Source organism: Setaria italica, chromosome IX (assembly GCF_000263155.2).
Source record: "Setaria italica strain Yugu1 chromosome IX, Setaria_italica_v2.0, whole genome shotgun sequence".
Classification (NCBI taxonomy): Eukaryota; Viridiplantae; Streptophyta; class Magnoliopsida; order Poales; family Poaceae; genus Setaria; species Setaria italica.
In genome coordinates this window covers 37592315-37608303 of record NC_028458.1, presented here as the reverse complement: position 1 = coordinate 37608303, position 15989 = coordinate 37592315, and the positions used below count along the sequence as shown (strand labels likewise).

The 15989-nt window shown below is 47.9% G+C and overlaps 1 long non-coding RNA gene across 1 annotated transcript; it reads left to right on the top strand.

Moving 5' to 3' along the window:
- Window positions 1-14082: 14082 nt before the first annotated feature.
- On the top strand, window positions 14083-15989 carry LOC111255763. Its single transcript, XR_002675688.1, has 2 exons — window positions 14083-14318; window positions 14886-15989. It is a non-coding gene; the product is annotated as an uncharacterized LOC111255763 (long non-coding RNA).

Sequence of the window (15989 nt, the reverse complement as noted above, 5' to 3'; positions counted from 1 at the left end):
ACATCCAACATGTCAAAAGCTGTCGAGAACTTCGAAGACAACGTCATCGAGGTAACGGAAGCAGATCTCACGGACAACCAGAAAGAAGAGTTGGCAAAGCACATGGAACAATACAGGAAAACATGCTTGCAATTTTTCAATCATACCAGGAGCGGGGAGACCGTCAAGAAAGCTCCTTTTCCAGCTCCCCGCCAGATCACCATCACTGAGGATTCGGCCAAGATGTCCGATATGATCCAATAGTCCGTCTATCAGGCTTTCATCGACCAATCCCCGGTAATGACCAACACGGTGTACAATGCCCTCATCAGCTCCCTGGCCAACAGGGTATCTCAAGGATATCAAGGGCCAGCGTATGCCCCTCCTATTGTAACCCCAGACAGGAGTTTACTGGGCACATCTCACTCAGCTCCTCAGCCGACACAACATGGAGGACACAACACTTCACTGCCTTCAATGAATCCAGGATACAACGGTGCACCATGCTTTCAATCACAAACACCGCCTCAGCCCGCTCAGATTTCCTCCGTGCAATCATTGCCCTTAAACTCAGTGCCTTGGGGGGCACCGGCAATAGCGGCCGTTCTGGATCAATCGGCCGGTTATGGAGGCTCTCCGATCCAGGCACCATCCCAATCGGCTATTCGGCCAATGATCCTACAGTATCAGCCGACCACGTTAGAAATCGGCAGGGGGGCAGATGCTGCTGAAACACTCCGAAGTGCGACACCGATGATGTTGTACGATGGGACAGCCGATTCGCTACGCCACCAAATGTCAACCGCTCAGCCGGTCACGTTACCGCAAAATCCGCCACACACTTTGATTCATCACCCGGTCATCCCGCCGCCGATCAACAAACATGTGCCGATTCCCCAACTAGTTGTTCATTAGCAGCAAGTGGATTGGATAGCAAGGATAGCGGAGGTGATTCAAGATCAATTCGGTTTGAAGCCAAAGGTACAAACCTACACGTACAAAATGCCATACCCACCTGCCTACGATCTACTGTCGTTTCCCCATCGGTACAAAGTTCCCGACTTCACTAAGTTTTCGGGGCTGGATGACACCTCAACTGTGGAGCACGTAAACGGATTCATCATCCAATGCTGGGAGGCCGCTACACAAGATCCTCTACGGGTATGTCTGTTCTCATCGTCCCTGTCCAGGTCGGCCTTCCAATGGTTCACCATGCTACCGCCCAACTCCATCATTACTTGGGCCGACCTGGAGAAGCAGTTCCACAAATACTTCTACGCGGGACTCCATGAGATGAAGCTCTCAAATTTGACCAGCCTCAGGCAGAGGAGCGACGAGCCAGTGACCAATTATGTACAAAGGTTCAGGGAGGTCAGAAACAAATGCTACACCCTAGTCCTGACCGACGCGCAGCTGGCCGATATCGCCTTCCAAGGCCTCCTACCACACATCAAGGAAAAGTATGCTTCCCAGGAGTTTGAGAGTCTGAGTCAGATCGTTCACCGATTGGCCGATCAAGAAATAAGCCCTTTTGATCAGCGAAGAAATTTTCAGAAGAAGGTGGCATACTTGGAGGGGTCTGAATCTGAGGAGGAAGCGGAAGTCGACCTAGAAGAATAGGTTAAGGGTAAGAAGCCGATATCGTGTCCTTTCGGGAAAAAGGAACCGAAGGCGTTCGGTTTTGACACGTCAAAGGCCGACAAAATTTTTGACCTACTTCTCCAAGAGAGGCAGATCAAACTCTCGCCTTATCATACGATCCCATTGGCCGAGCAGCTAAAAAAGATGAAATATTGCAAATAGCATAATGGCACGTCCCATGACACAAACGAGCGCAAGATCTTCCGTCAACAGATACAATCGCACATCGAGCAAGGCAGGCTCAAGTTTGAGGTCCCGACAAAGCCAGCAAAGCCTATGAAGATTGATCATCACCCTTTCCCCCCTAACATGGTTGATACGGGGAGAAACGCGCTTCAAACCGAGGTGCTGACGTCAGACTCGGCTAAATGGAGCAGCGTTGTGGACCCCAGAAATCAAGCTACGGTCGAAGATGTCACGGGGAAGAGACGAGTTGACGACAAGGGTGAAGGATTGGAAAGACCTCGTAGACCTATTACCTCCCAATTCTTGCTCAACAAATATCAACGGCAGCAGGAAAGTTCGAGATATCGCGAAGAAGTAATGCGATGACACGAAGATCATTGGCGATGTCCGTTCTTCATCCACTGCTAGGAAAATAACCTCAGGTTGCCGTCGGCTAATAATTGCTCTGAGTGCAGCGGTCCATATCGCGATAATCGCCCGTTCAAGAGCTTGCTCCAGGGACAGAGGATCAGAGCCAATCAGCAGAAACTGGCGCGAGCAAAAGGATCGACGCCTTTCAGTGCGTCATCAGCTGGGGGGCAGAGTTGATCGGTATGATTGGCCAAGGGGCAAACTTGAGCAGTATGATCGGCCGGGGGGCAGATTTGACCAGCACAAGCAACCGGGGGCAGAGTCAGCACACACGATCGACTAGAGGAGATGGCCGACGACAGGGTGTCAGATGAAAACCCCCTAGGACGGGAACCGGACTGAGAACGCGCTAGACCGTCGGCAAACCAGTGAACCTCAGGTGGTGCCCTGATGGATTGACCAAATCCCAAAAATGAAGAATCCAATGTCTGCGCCAATGGGAACAACAAGAAGATGAGCAGAGACAGATGGTGGATAAGAAGGATGACAGGTCTCGAGTCTAGCACCCCAAAAGAAACAACAATGAAGAAGGTGACAATCAGGAATCAGCAGCTAACGTCAGCATGGTGTTCATCTTGCCAATGGAGTTCATGGCTCCCGCTGATCAGGATGACACGACAAGCATGGAGGAACAGATGGCGCAATTGGCTTTGGAGCCAATGACAGCCACTTTTGAGAAACCTGAGGATGAAAAACGGTTACACCTCAAGGCACTGTTCCTCAAAGGACACGTCAACAAGCTATTAGTAGATGGAGGCGCTGCAGTCAACATCATACCGTATGCCATGTTTCGAAAACTGGGTAAGAGCGACGAAGATCTGACCAAGACGGACATGATGCTCGAGGACTTCGAAGGCAACGTGTCTCCCACCCGCGGGGCGCTCTGCGTCGACCTCACCATCGGCAGTAAGACCCTCCCCACCACTTTCTTGGTCCTACAATATGTTGCTCACTCGCAATTGGATACACACGAATTGCTGCGTCCCATCTCCAATGCACCAATGCCTCGTACAATGGGTCGGTGACAACATCGAGATAGTCACCGCCGATTTTGCCTACAGTATTGCTGCGGCCGATACGCAGCAGTGGAGCTGTGAACACGTCAAGTGCATATCCGGTAGGACTTGGGACACCGATTTCCTGAGAGTGTCCGATTTTGGCCTATAGCCGATCCGAGCAGTCGGCTCTGAAGATTCAGATTAAATGGATCAGTTCGTCCGAGAAGATGGGAAGCTGGGGCACGGGTTTACGTCGGCCGATTCATTGGAGATGATAGATTTAGGTGATGGCACCAAACCAAGGCCGACGTACAAAGATTTTTTTGCTTGGGAATACCATGAGATGCCTGGCCTAGACCGGTCCATTGTTGAACACCGGTTGCCTATAAAACCAGGATATCGGCCGTATCAGCAGCCCGCACGACAATGCAATCCTAAAATTCTACCTGATATAAAGGCTGAGATTACAAGACTGATTGAAGCAAAATTTATTCGGCAGTGCTGTTATGCCGAGTGGATCTCTAATATTGTACCCGTGTACAAGAAAAATGGAAAGCTGCGCGTATGCATTGACTTCAGGAACCTTAATCAGGCTACACCGATGGATGGGTATCCAATACCGACAGCTGATGTTTTGATAGATGCCGCCGCAGGACATAAAGTCATCAGTTTTATGGACGGTAATGCTGGGTACAATTAAATACTAATGGCTGAAGAAGATATTTCGAAAACGGCTTTCAGGTGTCCGGGCCACCTCGGTTTATTAGAGTGGGTAGTAATGACCTTTGGATTAAAGAACGCCAGCGCTACATATCAACGGTCTATGAATTACATCTTCCACAAGCTCATTGGCATCCTCGTGGAAATCTACATCGATGACGTCGTAGTCAAATCAAAAGGGCATCAAGAGCATCTAACCGATCTGCAAGAAGTGTTGGAGTGCACGAGGAAGCATGGGTTGAAAATGAACCCGAACAAGCATGTATATTATGTTGTGATGGTTCGTCTGATATGATCTTCGTGTGCGTATAGGAGTTGGCACGTCTTGCTAGAGGCCGCTACCGACTATTGGGCCGAGTAGGAGTACTCGGGCCATGTCTATACGTATCCGAACCCATAGGGTCACACACTTAAGGGGCTGGAAGCCCAATTCGGATGTGATCCGAGTTGGATTAGGTTTAGAAGTACTAATGGGCCTCAGACCCAGAGGCCCGTTAGGAACCTCTACAAATAGAGGGGTGGGGGTGCCCTAGGGTTTACACCTTTTGGCGAAAACACATTTGTCGCGCCTCCCACGCCCTCGCCTGTTGCAACTCGCGGATCTAGCAGTACGGCTTGCGATGCTTCCTCCCTGCACGTGTGGATACCTTGGAGGTGTTGCGCCTGCAGCACTTGGACGAGCCGCCGACGAGCCACGACGAGCCGCCGACGAGCCACGACGAGCCGACGACGAGCCGCGGCACGAGGGCGATCTTGCTGCACGTGGACGAGCTGCTGAGGAGCTGCTGGACGTTGATGTGATCGACTACGTACGACTACGTTGATCGTCTGTGCTGCATCGATGCAAATCTACATCTTCCGCACCATTAGTGCGTCGAGTGGTAATCCCGTGATCCTTATACGACAGTTCTTCCTGGTTTTACGCGGTAGAAATTTTGATTTGTGCTAGTGTAGCCTACCTCGTATCCCAACAGAACGGGCTATCGGATCCGCGCTGGTGCAAGAGTTTGAAGGAAAAGAATGGGTAATATATTATGTTAGCAGAAGACTTCTGGACGCCGAGACAAGATATTCCCCGGTAGAGCGGCTATGCCTATGTCTTTATTTCTCATGCACCAAGCTCAGGCACTACCTATTATCGGAAGAATGCATAGTCGTATGCAAGGATGACGTAGTAAAATACATGCTATCACTACCGATTTTGAAAGGACGGATTGGGAAGTGGATCCTACCTTTGTCAAAGTTTGACCTAAGGTACGAATCGGCCCAAGCTGTCAAGGGTCAAGTCATGGCCGATTTTGTGGCCCAGCACTGCGGATCGGAAGTCGCTGTCGTTGAGCCGGTTCCATGGACTCTATACTTCGATGGTTCTTCATGTAGAGCTGGGGGGCAAGTTATGATTTCTCTCTGCCGATAGAAGCATCCGCAACCAATAATCAGGCGGAGTACCGAGCCGTCCTAAAGGGCATTCAATTATTGAGAGAGATCAAAGCCGACACTGTGGAAATTTTTGGGGATTCCATGCTCATCGTAGACCAGTTAACGGGAAGATCTGAATGTAAAGATGACGTCCTGAGGATTTACTATGAAGATTGCCTCCAACTTTTAAAGGAATTCAAGTCCGCGGTTATTGAGCATATTCCTAGAAACTATAATGAAGAGGCTACTAGGTTTGCCCAACATGTGTCCGAGTATCGGTCGATTCAAGGCGCCATGACTCTGGAACTCGCGGCCGATGATTGGTGAAAGGAGATCGCTGATTACTTGAAGGATCCATCCAAGAAAGTGGATCGGCGAGTGAGTTTTCAAGCCACAAAGTATGTACTACTCGAAGATGATCAGTTTTACCGAACGATTGATGGAGTTCTGCTCAAATGCCTAGGGACGGAAGAAGAAAAGATCCTGATGGGAGAAATCCACGAAGGCGTGTGCGGAGCTCACCAATCGACTCATAAAATAAAGTGGATGATTAGAAATAACGGGTATTATTGGCCGACGATACTCGAAGACTGCTTTAAATATTATAAAGGGTGTCAGGACTATCAGAAGTTTGGCAACATGCAACGTGCGCCAGCATCGGCTATGAATTCGATAATCAAGCCATGGCCATTCAGGGGTTGGGGAATAGACCTCATCGGACAGATTTATCCTCCATCAAGCAAGGGACACAAGTTCATACTAGTAGTCATTGACTACTTTACCAAATGGGTGGAGGCAATTCCATTAAAGGCCATAACATCGGCCGCCATGGTCGGTTTCGTAAGAGACCACATTGTTTATCGGTTCGATATCCCTCAAACCATCACAACTGATCAAGGAACGATGTTCACTTCGGGAGAGTTCGAGGAGTTCACCGCCGATATGGGAATTAAGTTGTTGAATTCTTCTCCGTATCATGCTCAGGCCATCGGCCAAGCCGAATTGTCCAATAAAGGGATAATCAAGTTGATTAAGAGGAAGATAGAGGAACAACCTAAAAAGTGGCACTTATGTTTGACCGAGGCTTTATGGGCTTACAGGATGGCCTACCACGGGGCCACTAAAATATCTCCTTATCAATTGGTATATGGTCACGAGGCAGTGTTGCCTTGGGAATTAAGGACGGGGTCAACACGCACATCGCTTCAAGATCAGTTGACGGCCGATGACTATTCCCTCCTCATGAAAGGAGAGCTCGACGATTTGGCAGGTCAACGACTGAAGGCCCTAATCAGCATTGAGGAGAACAAGAAGAGGGTGGCCAGGTGGTACGACAAGAAGGTCAAGGTCAAGCAATTCTCCCAAGGAGATTTGGTATGGAAGTTGGTGCTGCCGATAGGATCTAAGGATCCCAAGTTCGGTAAATGGTCGCCCACTTGGGAAGGGCCGTATAAAATCGGCCGATGCGCTCTGGGAAATGCATATATACTGGAAATGATCGAAGGAGAGGAGTTCACAAGGTCCTTGAACGGAAGATATCTGAAGAGGTACTATCCTAGTATATGGGTCGATGCATAACTAATGATGAAATGTATCAAGATGGCGCGGCCAACTCCTATTAGATATTATAACCGATGCAAAGATAACATCGCCTTAAGAACAAAACATTCGTCTAATCTGGCCAATTTATTATTCGGTACAAACGATAGGGTACATGGCCGACACGGTACAAGTTGCCCTTAGAACGAAAAGTACCAACACATTTATTGACCACGCTTTTTCTTAATCTCCCTCTCGACCCGACCTAGTTCTATCAACAAGCGGATGCTCTTTTCCTCCAGGTCCTCCATCACGGCGTTGACCTCGATTTGACGAGGAAGGGGGTGGCTCCTATCGAGAGGTGGTCGAGATGTTCCCGCCGCAGTGTCCTCGAGGGCGATTGGGTGAGGGAGTGGATGACTCCTTTCAGTTGGTGGCCGCCTGGAGCAGCTGGCGTCGATGTGATCCCAGATCTTCTGGACTTCAGCAGGAACATGATCCTTGAGTTCTTCGCGATGGGCCCTGATCAGATCCTTGTCCGCCTGCGACAGCGGTTCATCGGAATGCATGATCTCAATCGCCCGTTCCAGGTCAGGACTAAGGCGTCTCGGCTGAAAAAAGTCAGCAAACAACTGCTCATAGACATATTGATCAAAATATTAGACGGGAGGATGGAGGATGGAGGAAGATTTCATACCTGGTTGACGGAAAAGGAAGAGAAGGAAGAAGACGAAGAAGACATCTTGGTGAATAGTCTGACGGTATGAACTACTAGAGGAGAAGAGGACGAACGATGTGAATACCTCTGGAAACGATACGGGGCCTCATACTTATAGAAGGAAAAGGGGCGAGAGTTTGGTAAGACGCGTCCCATCGGAGTAAAAGGGGTAATAAATGAAAGGCCGCCATGAAGGACGGGTCAGGATTGGATCCGCACGTCAACGGCCAAAAGACATTAATGTTTTTACAGATTGGCCAGTACTTTTACAATTCATCCAAGGAGGGTATTAATAGCCGCAATCGCTCGCTGCCTAACTTGATCGGCCGAGTCTAAAGTTCGCTGGTCGTCGTCGGCCGACCCAGGGACTTATGGCATGTGGCGATGAAGCTTGATTGCTTCGTGGGCCACGCTCTGTCTCTCTTGCTTCAATTCGGCGATGACAGAGGGGAGGTCTTGGAGTTTTTTCTCTTCAACGGCTATGGCGTTAGTCACCTGCTCCATTTCCTTGGCGAGCTCTGCCCCTCGGCGTTTAAGGCGATCTATAGCACCAACAATATCCGGATGGGAGCTTTCAAGGAAATTGATTCGATGATGTACTTCTTGAGCCCGATGCTTATAAGAGTCCTCCTCTTCGTGAGCTTTCGCTAACTTGGCACGATCGGCCATGTGGCGTAAAGCCCTGACCACCAGAATCCGCATTGACTCGATGTCTGCGGCGGGTGCCAGAGCTTCTTCTGCCTCCTTGGGAACTCAGCCTCTGATATCGCTAAAGAGCTGCCAAATCGGCGAGGCGTCCTCCACTAATCAGCCGATATCATCTTGAAGGAGGGTTCGTATGCTCTCAAGCTTGGCACGGACGTCGTCGGGGATTGGGCTTAGTATGACTTGACGTGAAGCAACCTCCTCATCATCAGAAAGTGCGACCGCGAAGGAGAAAAGACTGTTGTTGGGAGTATCTTGTTCCTGCGAAAGAGTTAAAAACAATAAATACAGATTAGCCGACGGCAATGGGAAATCGGCCGATTTGGGTGATAAGTCTCTTACCTCTTTGAGGCGGATTTCTTCTGCTTGCGCCAGCGGGAGTGCTGCCCTTGGTTCGGGAACTGGTGCAACCGATTAATCAGAGGAGGAAGATTCGATGATTATTGGTGCCCTGCTTGGACCGGCCTCCTGGAAAGGTATGAGGAGCAAATTCTTATGAGTATAATACAGATGATTAAGTCTGATGAATATGTGATGGTTGCTATACCTCCATGGGTCGCCCGATCGATGGCTGTTGGAAAGGTACGATTGATGTGCCAAGGGTAGCCTACATCAGAATCGGTCAAGTTTTTGATTTAGTATAAAAATTGAAATAAAGGTTCTCTACCTCGATGGGAGGAATTACTGGCACTCCGATTTCTGCTTGGGGTGTGGCCGATTGTTGTAGGGACTGCATTGGGGTAGTTTGCGCGGCCTGATAGAAAGAAGGAGTTAATATCGACAGAATACTTAGAAGGATGTGAAATGCGAAGTTACCTGAACAGCTTCTATTAGCAGTGATGCAGCAGCCGCTCCAGCTTTTGTAGCAGCTTGGGGGTCAACTTCTTCAATGACTGGAAGAATCGGCGCAGCCAAAGATTTAGCTGATGCCGCCGCTGACTGATCGGCCGATTCCATGCGGGCGTGCGCTCGGCGGCTCGTCTTCTTTGAAGTCTTCTTCGGCGTCTGTTTCGATCGGCCGGTGGTGATGTCATCAATAGTTGGGGCATGATAGTCGATGAGTGGGAATACTGTATATGGGTAGCGATTCTCTATCAGCCTGCCACTCCGGCTGCGCGTTGGAGGAAGTCGACTCTTGGACTCCAAAACAAAATAAGAGTTAGCGGCAAAACTTGTGATATAAAAGAAAATGATCAGCTAAGGAAAAAGCAGTACCGCTGCATTCGGATCGATGTTGTCAGGGTCCAGATTGTTGCAGTATATCGCAGGAGATGCACAAAAGAGATGTTATTTCCATTCTGCCCACCATAATTTGAATTGTTGAACAGCAAAAGGAGCTACTATCCAGTTGCTCAAGTCGATGGTGCAGGAATCGGGCACTCGGTCGCACAGCCGACTGTAGTCAAGACGCTTGGTGAGCTCATCCCGAAATTTTGCACGACCGGCAAAGAAGACTTGAATCGGCAGCTGACCTAGGCCGAACTGCCGTGTCGCAACTGATGGATTGTAAAACTCATAAGTGGGGGCATCCTTCCCGGAGAAGAAGTTCGCCGGTAAAATCCCTGGCTTGATCAAGGCGTCCGTGAGATCGTTGTCGAAAGTGTTGGACATTGAGTCATAACAGAACGGAAGCTCAAAAAGTGGTTCTATCCCCGGATACGGGCACCAGCTAGTGGTTTCTTCACTAAAGCCGTTATAAAAACATCTGAAGTATTCGGCTACTTTGGTGGCGGTGAGCTGGCAACCAGGGAAGACTGATGCTGCTTCGCCGAAGGAGGTGCATCGGCGCCGTACGGTGGGGTTTTCCTCTGACTCAATATTGGGGAACGTCATGATCTCTATCCGCTGCTATGAGATCTTGCTCATATACAAATTAAGCCAGAGGGTGATGAACCACCAAGGGCCACCGGGGTTACCAATCGGCTCCCCCTTTGACAGCTTGACGCCGATTTGGTGCATCATGTGGTAGGCTGATCCCATTAGGTGTTTTCCCAAGGGGACACTTGCTCCTCTTGACAGAGCTTCGGCCAGGGCTTGTGTGTTGGAAGACGGACCGATTGCCCTACCGCAGAAAAGATGTTTCTCTAGCCACATCATCAAGATGGCCGTGTATTCTCTATCTTGAATTGTCCCGGTCCTCTTGTTCATGTTGATGAACCCCTTCCACCCACCTATTCCTTTTGTTTCCAGCCAATGGGTCGGCTTGACCAGATAATTGAAAGGAGTATCGGGGGAAGAGATGTCAAGGCCGATCAACATCACAACATCGGCCAAAGTTGGGGTCATGGGTCCGTGCCCGAAAAGGAATGTGTTGAGAGCGTCAAACCAGAAGTAGGAGGCTGCTATCACCAAGGGTTCATTTCTCTCCATCTGGGACAAGGAAAGGTTGATGCACTGGCCAATTTTCTTTTTGTCCCATTGAACTCTCTTGGAGTTGGCCATTCTTTGGTACCACTCTTTCCAGCCGGGGGTTTCATTCGGCCAAGATCTAAAGGTGCTCGACCACTGGTCAAAAACATGGGTGATTGTTTAAACGGAATCCTCTGGGTCTCTAAATTAATCATATCGGTTGGGTCTGGGTTCCCCATAGGTCCTAAACATATGATACCAGGAGCTTCGGAAAGGTGAATAGTAATTTGGTGTCTGACTGCCTAAAAAAGGTAAAAAGAGAAGAACTAAGAACGGATCTAAAAAGACGCGTGGATGGTAAAAGTAAAAAGGAAAAAGTTCCGGATGATTACCTCTGGAATGAAACTCATAGTTGCCGACGGGGCTGCTGGTGGAGCTGCCGCCACTGATGAAGCCGCCGGTGGAGCCTCTGTCGCCGATGGAGCTGCTGCCGCCGCTAATGGAGCTGCCGGCGGAGCCTCCGTTGCTGGTGGAGTTGCTGATGGTGCCGCCATTGGGAGATGAAGCGGAATGCAGATGAAAGGGGGATCGCCGGAGAATGCGGTTGGAAGCCAAAAGGGTGCCGGAATAAGATGGAAACTAATACGTCGGGAAGGAAGTTACTAGCTTGTGAAGAAGAAGTGCAGGGCATGCCAGTATTTAAAGACGGTCCGAGAGGGGTAAAGGCGGGATTATTACCGTGTCGTCTACACGAATTTTGGGGGAGCGGTTGTCTCAGGCGCTCGTTTCGAAAAGATTGCAATCATCAGGTAGGAGACCGCGAAACGAAAGGAGATTTTTGCTGCGTTTCTTTTGGAGGAAAAGTTTCAAAAGGAAATATTCGTTAGGAAAGATTGGCCCGTGGGAGTACAACAACCAACTCCAATACAAGTTGTGTTTGTAAATATTCATTTTCGTTTAAAATTAGAGATAGATCCTAGTCGGTTAGGAAATCGGTTGTAACAGGCTATAAATAGCCATCTTCAGAGATTTGTAAACAACACATCAATCAATACAACAATCTACTATTTCCTCGTACTTTACTTTCAAGTCGGCAACTTCGCCAATACTTTTCTTCTTTCACGAGTTCGTACGGGTTGGCAGAACTGCATCGACACGATCTCCGGCCGATTCTGTAAGTTCCGTTTACCAAGTAATATCTAAGCTTTAACTTCGGGCTCATCACTGTCGTTTCGTTTAGATTTATTCACAAGTTATCGATATTTACTAGAATTATAGGATTTATCTATCGTTCTAGTTTTATCACCAGCTATCCAGCTTGAGATTTGAACTGTCGGCTCTGTTGCTGTTAATTTTTATTCATCGTTATCGCATAGCCGATTAGATCTATTTCAAGTGTTGTTTTCGTAGCTTTGTCTAGTTTACTCTAGTAGTTTTCTACACAATCGTTGCGTGATTGTCGGCTGTATCATAGCTGATTATCTTTATATAGCAAATCGACCGATTCGCTGATACGCTTTTCGAGATATTAACCTTAGCCGATCGGAACCCCTAGAATTTGACACGTTTTCTTCCTTGCCAATCAACAGGTCAGATTGGGTGGCACGCCGCGCGAACCGCACCAGGGCGATTACCCGAACAGGAGCTAAGTAGATTCTCCCGGGTCGTGTGTCCGACGCTAAGGGTCAATCGGCTGACTTTTAGTGCCAACAGACCTCAAGTTCCTGTTCGCCTACACATCGCTCGAGGGCTTAAGGGACATGGGTATCTCATGGATCCCTACCGACCAGGATACTGGCCGGACTTGAAAAGTGGGCCCGCCCGACCAGGGCGTGCGGGCCGAGGACATGAAGATACTTGGAGTACACGTCAAGGCAACAAGATAGTTCAAAACAGCCCAGATATTGCGGGATACGTATTGTTCTTGGACTCAGATCACCTTCCATGTAACGACCGAATAGATTAGATTCAAACCGACTTGTAACCCTAGGTCGTCAGCCTATATAAGGCGGCCAAGGAAGCCTACCGACAGCAACCCAGCAAACCCAACAAACCCCATCATCTGAACCATTCAGCAATACAATCCACCAGCATATAGGACGTAGGGTATTACTCTCTGGAGGTCCGAACCTATCTAAAACCTCTTGTGTCCCTTGTGTTCTCGCGATCACCTTCGAGTTCTTGGTTTCACAATCGCCCTCACCTACAAATCAACTACTCGAGTAACCCCTTGGTGGATTGCCGAGCTTATAAATCCGACAACACCTGATTGACAGTTACCTCTATTTTTGGAAGAGATAAGATTACTGTTGAGAGATGGACATGTTGACCAAAGGTTGATCCTTATACCCACAAAACTAGTCGGATAACGGCTCGAGGCTGTGTGCCACGTGCCCATCAGCACAAGAATTTTTTCTCTAGGTTTAAAATGATGCAAATTACAGATTGACCCTCGGCCTGATTCTTCGATTCAACCTAAGACTCGGGGGCTACTCCATATGGAGTGCGACTTTCGTCGCACTTCCATGTAAAATTTAGTGATGAAGGATTCAAGATTAAGTTAAATGAGGCTTGAGCACATTCTATCCGCATAGTAGTGCTCGAGTACATTTGAAGACTCAACCCGATGAAGTGCTCAAAGGACACCAAAACTAGTCGGTGAAGCTTATAAAAGTATTAGGAACTGCTGCATTTGACTAAAAAGTACTTGGAGGCTTGTCGTACATACATCTATGGGCCCACCAGAAGGTTTGGATAATCCAGGACTAGGAGACGTATTTGACATGGAGGCTACGATGCAGGACTCGTCGAGGATTAGGAAAAGTATTCGTAGCAATTAGAGTAGGACTCGTCTAATCGAATCCGACTAGTATTCTTATAAAAACAATCGACCTGTAACCCTGCCTCAGCAATATAAGGAGAAGCAAGGACCCCCTCCAAAGTAATTTAATCCAACCAACACACAGGATGTAGAGTATTACGCAATTCAGCGACCCGAACCTATCTAAATTATATGCTTGTGTTCACCTTCGAGTTCTTGATCTCGACGAACCCCACGAACCAAACACTACCTCGGGAATCCCCTACCTTAGGTTCCCCCCTCGATAGGTTGTTAGATCTAAACACCAACAGATAGTTTCTTACCAGAGTCATGGTGGAATTTAAGCGAGGGAAAAACAAAGTTTTGGGCATTCATTCTAACCCACTGTATGAATGAAATACAGGCACTAAGAGGACACATTTTGGTTAAAATAAACTACTAATCTGACGAAAATAATATTGGTGCGGCTAACTTACGGCCGGCCGTATTTTAGTCCCGTCGGACGGCCTTTCCAATTTAGGCATCCCGTGGTCCCCTGCTTTCCATTTTAGGCAACCTTGATCCCTGTCGCGGCTGGGCAGACCCGCGCGCGCGAATCCGATCCGGACGCCGCGCGCGCCCTTCGCAGGGCCCACCACTTTCCCCGCGACGCCACCACCAAACCTTCCCCCAACAAAAGCAGATACAGGAAAAAAGCAAAACAGATTGGATCCGCACGCCGGCGCCGAGCAAGACGGCGGCGGCGACCAAAAAAGGGGGATCGGAATTACCGAAAAGAAAACGGCAAATCAGGGACCTGCTGGAAAAAAAAAGCAAAACAGCAACATCCCAGGTATGTACACAGATCCATGGTGTTTTTGCAAAAAAATTTTTGGGGGATACACAGATCCATGAAACATGCTGAAAAAAAAGGTGACTCAGAGATTTGCCTAGAGAGGACATGATGTTCCCCATCGCTTGATCTGTACTAGCTTCAAGACTATACATAATAGAAACTGATTTCGTTGCCTACAAATTCACTTGATCTGCTTCCTGCTTTACAAAAGTTGTCTGGCTCCAACATCCTATACTAGCTTCATGACTTCACAGAATCAACTGATTTCATTGCCTAGTTATTCACTTGATCTGCTACCTGCTTCACACATTATTTGGCTCCAACATCCTGTACTTCATGGGGCCTCTCTGTTGCTGTCAAGGTGACAAGATGTACCTGAACAAAAAAAGAAATAAAAAAGCATAATTAGATGGCATCATTAAGCTTAAAATTACTTAAATATATGTGTTGTTATGCATAGATACAAAGCCATGTTGCGTTCTGTGTGTTACATGGTTGCTTTTTGTGAAATTGCATTTTGATGTTTACTGTTGCTTCACAAAAATAACTGGTCCTCGTGTGCAGGATCTTGATTGGGTGTTAAGATTTGTATGCATGGATTTGAACAAGTTACCCCCAGAATTTGATTTTGACTTCCTGGATGTTGAAAGTGCAAATCCATCTTATTGCACTCAGTTAATCTTAGATCCTGCTGGATTGGGTGGAAGTCAGCACCTTGGAAGGCAACGGGCTCAGGGTGATGTTGGCGTGACACCAGTTGCTTTTGCCAACGTTGACCGTGTTGATGTTGACAATCAAGTTGCAGTCCTTGATATGGTCAAGCTTGATGGCATGCTTACAGCGCGCATGCTGCTATAATTTCAGTGAGTTGTTTGTGATGACATACCTATGCCAAGCTTAATTTCCTCTTCCAGTCTGTATCGTTCTCAGCGTAAGTAAACCATTTATACGTTAGCAACTTCCGGATGTTAGGAATGTCCACCTCTTGAAAATTATATATTGTACGCCCATCCCAGTGCTCAGCGTGCAACAGCATATGAAATCCACAATCATGGCTGCAACAAAAATTCAGTGAGCAAAAAAAAAAGAAAAACATGACTAGACAAATTATCGAGAAGTACTTGTTAGATATCAAGAAGAAAATGTGACTAGCTATACACTGGACATGCATGCTGTTAGGAGTAATCCTGTGCGTGCTGTCCAGGTTCTGAGTGTCTAGGTGCAGAGCCTGTCCAGCTTCAGAGTGTCTACGTGCAGAGCCTATTTACTTAGCAGATTTCCAGCAGCTAGTTAGTGAGAATAATAAGCCAATCAAGGTAGTGATGGCTGTAATTATTAGCTTTCAATTACAGGCCCTATTGTAGCTCTCGGCTGTGTACGAATAGAGAAGAAACAGAAAAAGCAGCAAGCGATTGCGGCACCACAAAAAGACTACTGTGTGCGTGTGTTCTGTGTGTGATTTCCTGGGCTACCTGTGAGGCTTTAGGCCTTCCACATGCAGTACTTGTTGGCTAGAGGGCAAAGATGTCAGCTTGGTGGTGTGACATCATCCAATATGGTAGGTGCAGTATGGTATATGGATATTCCTTAGTACAAAGTTTGACAATTATATGATCCACCATGCAACTAAGGTGCGCCAGTTCTCAATGATCAAAACATGATTCAGTA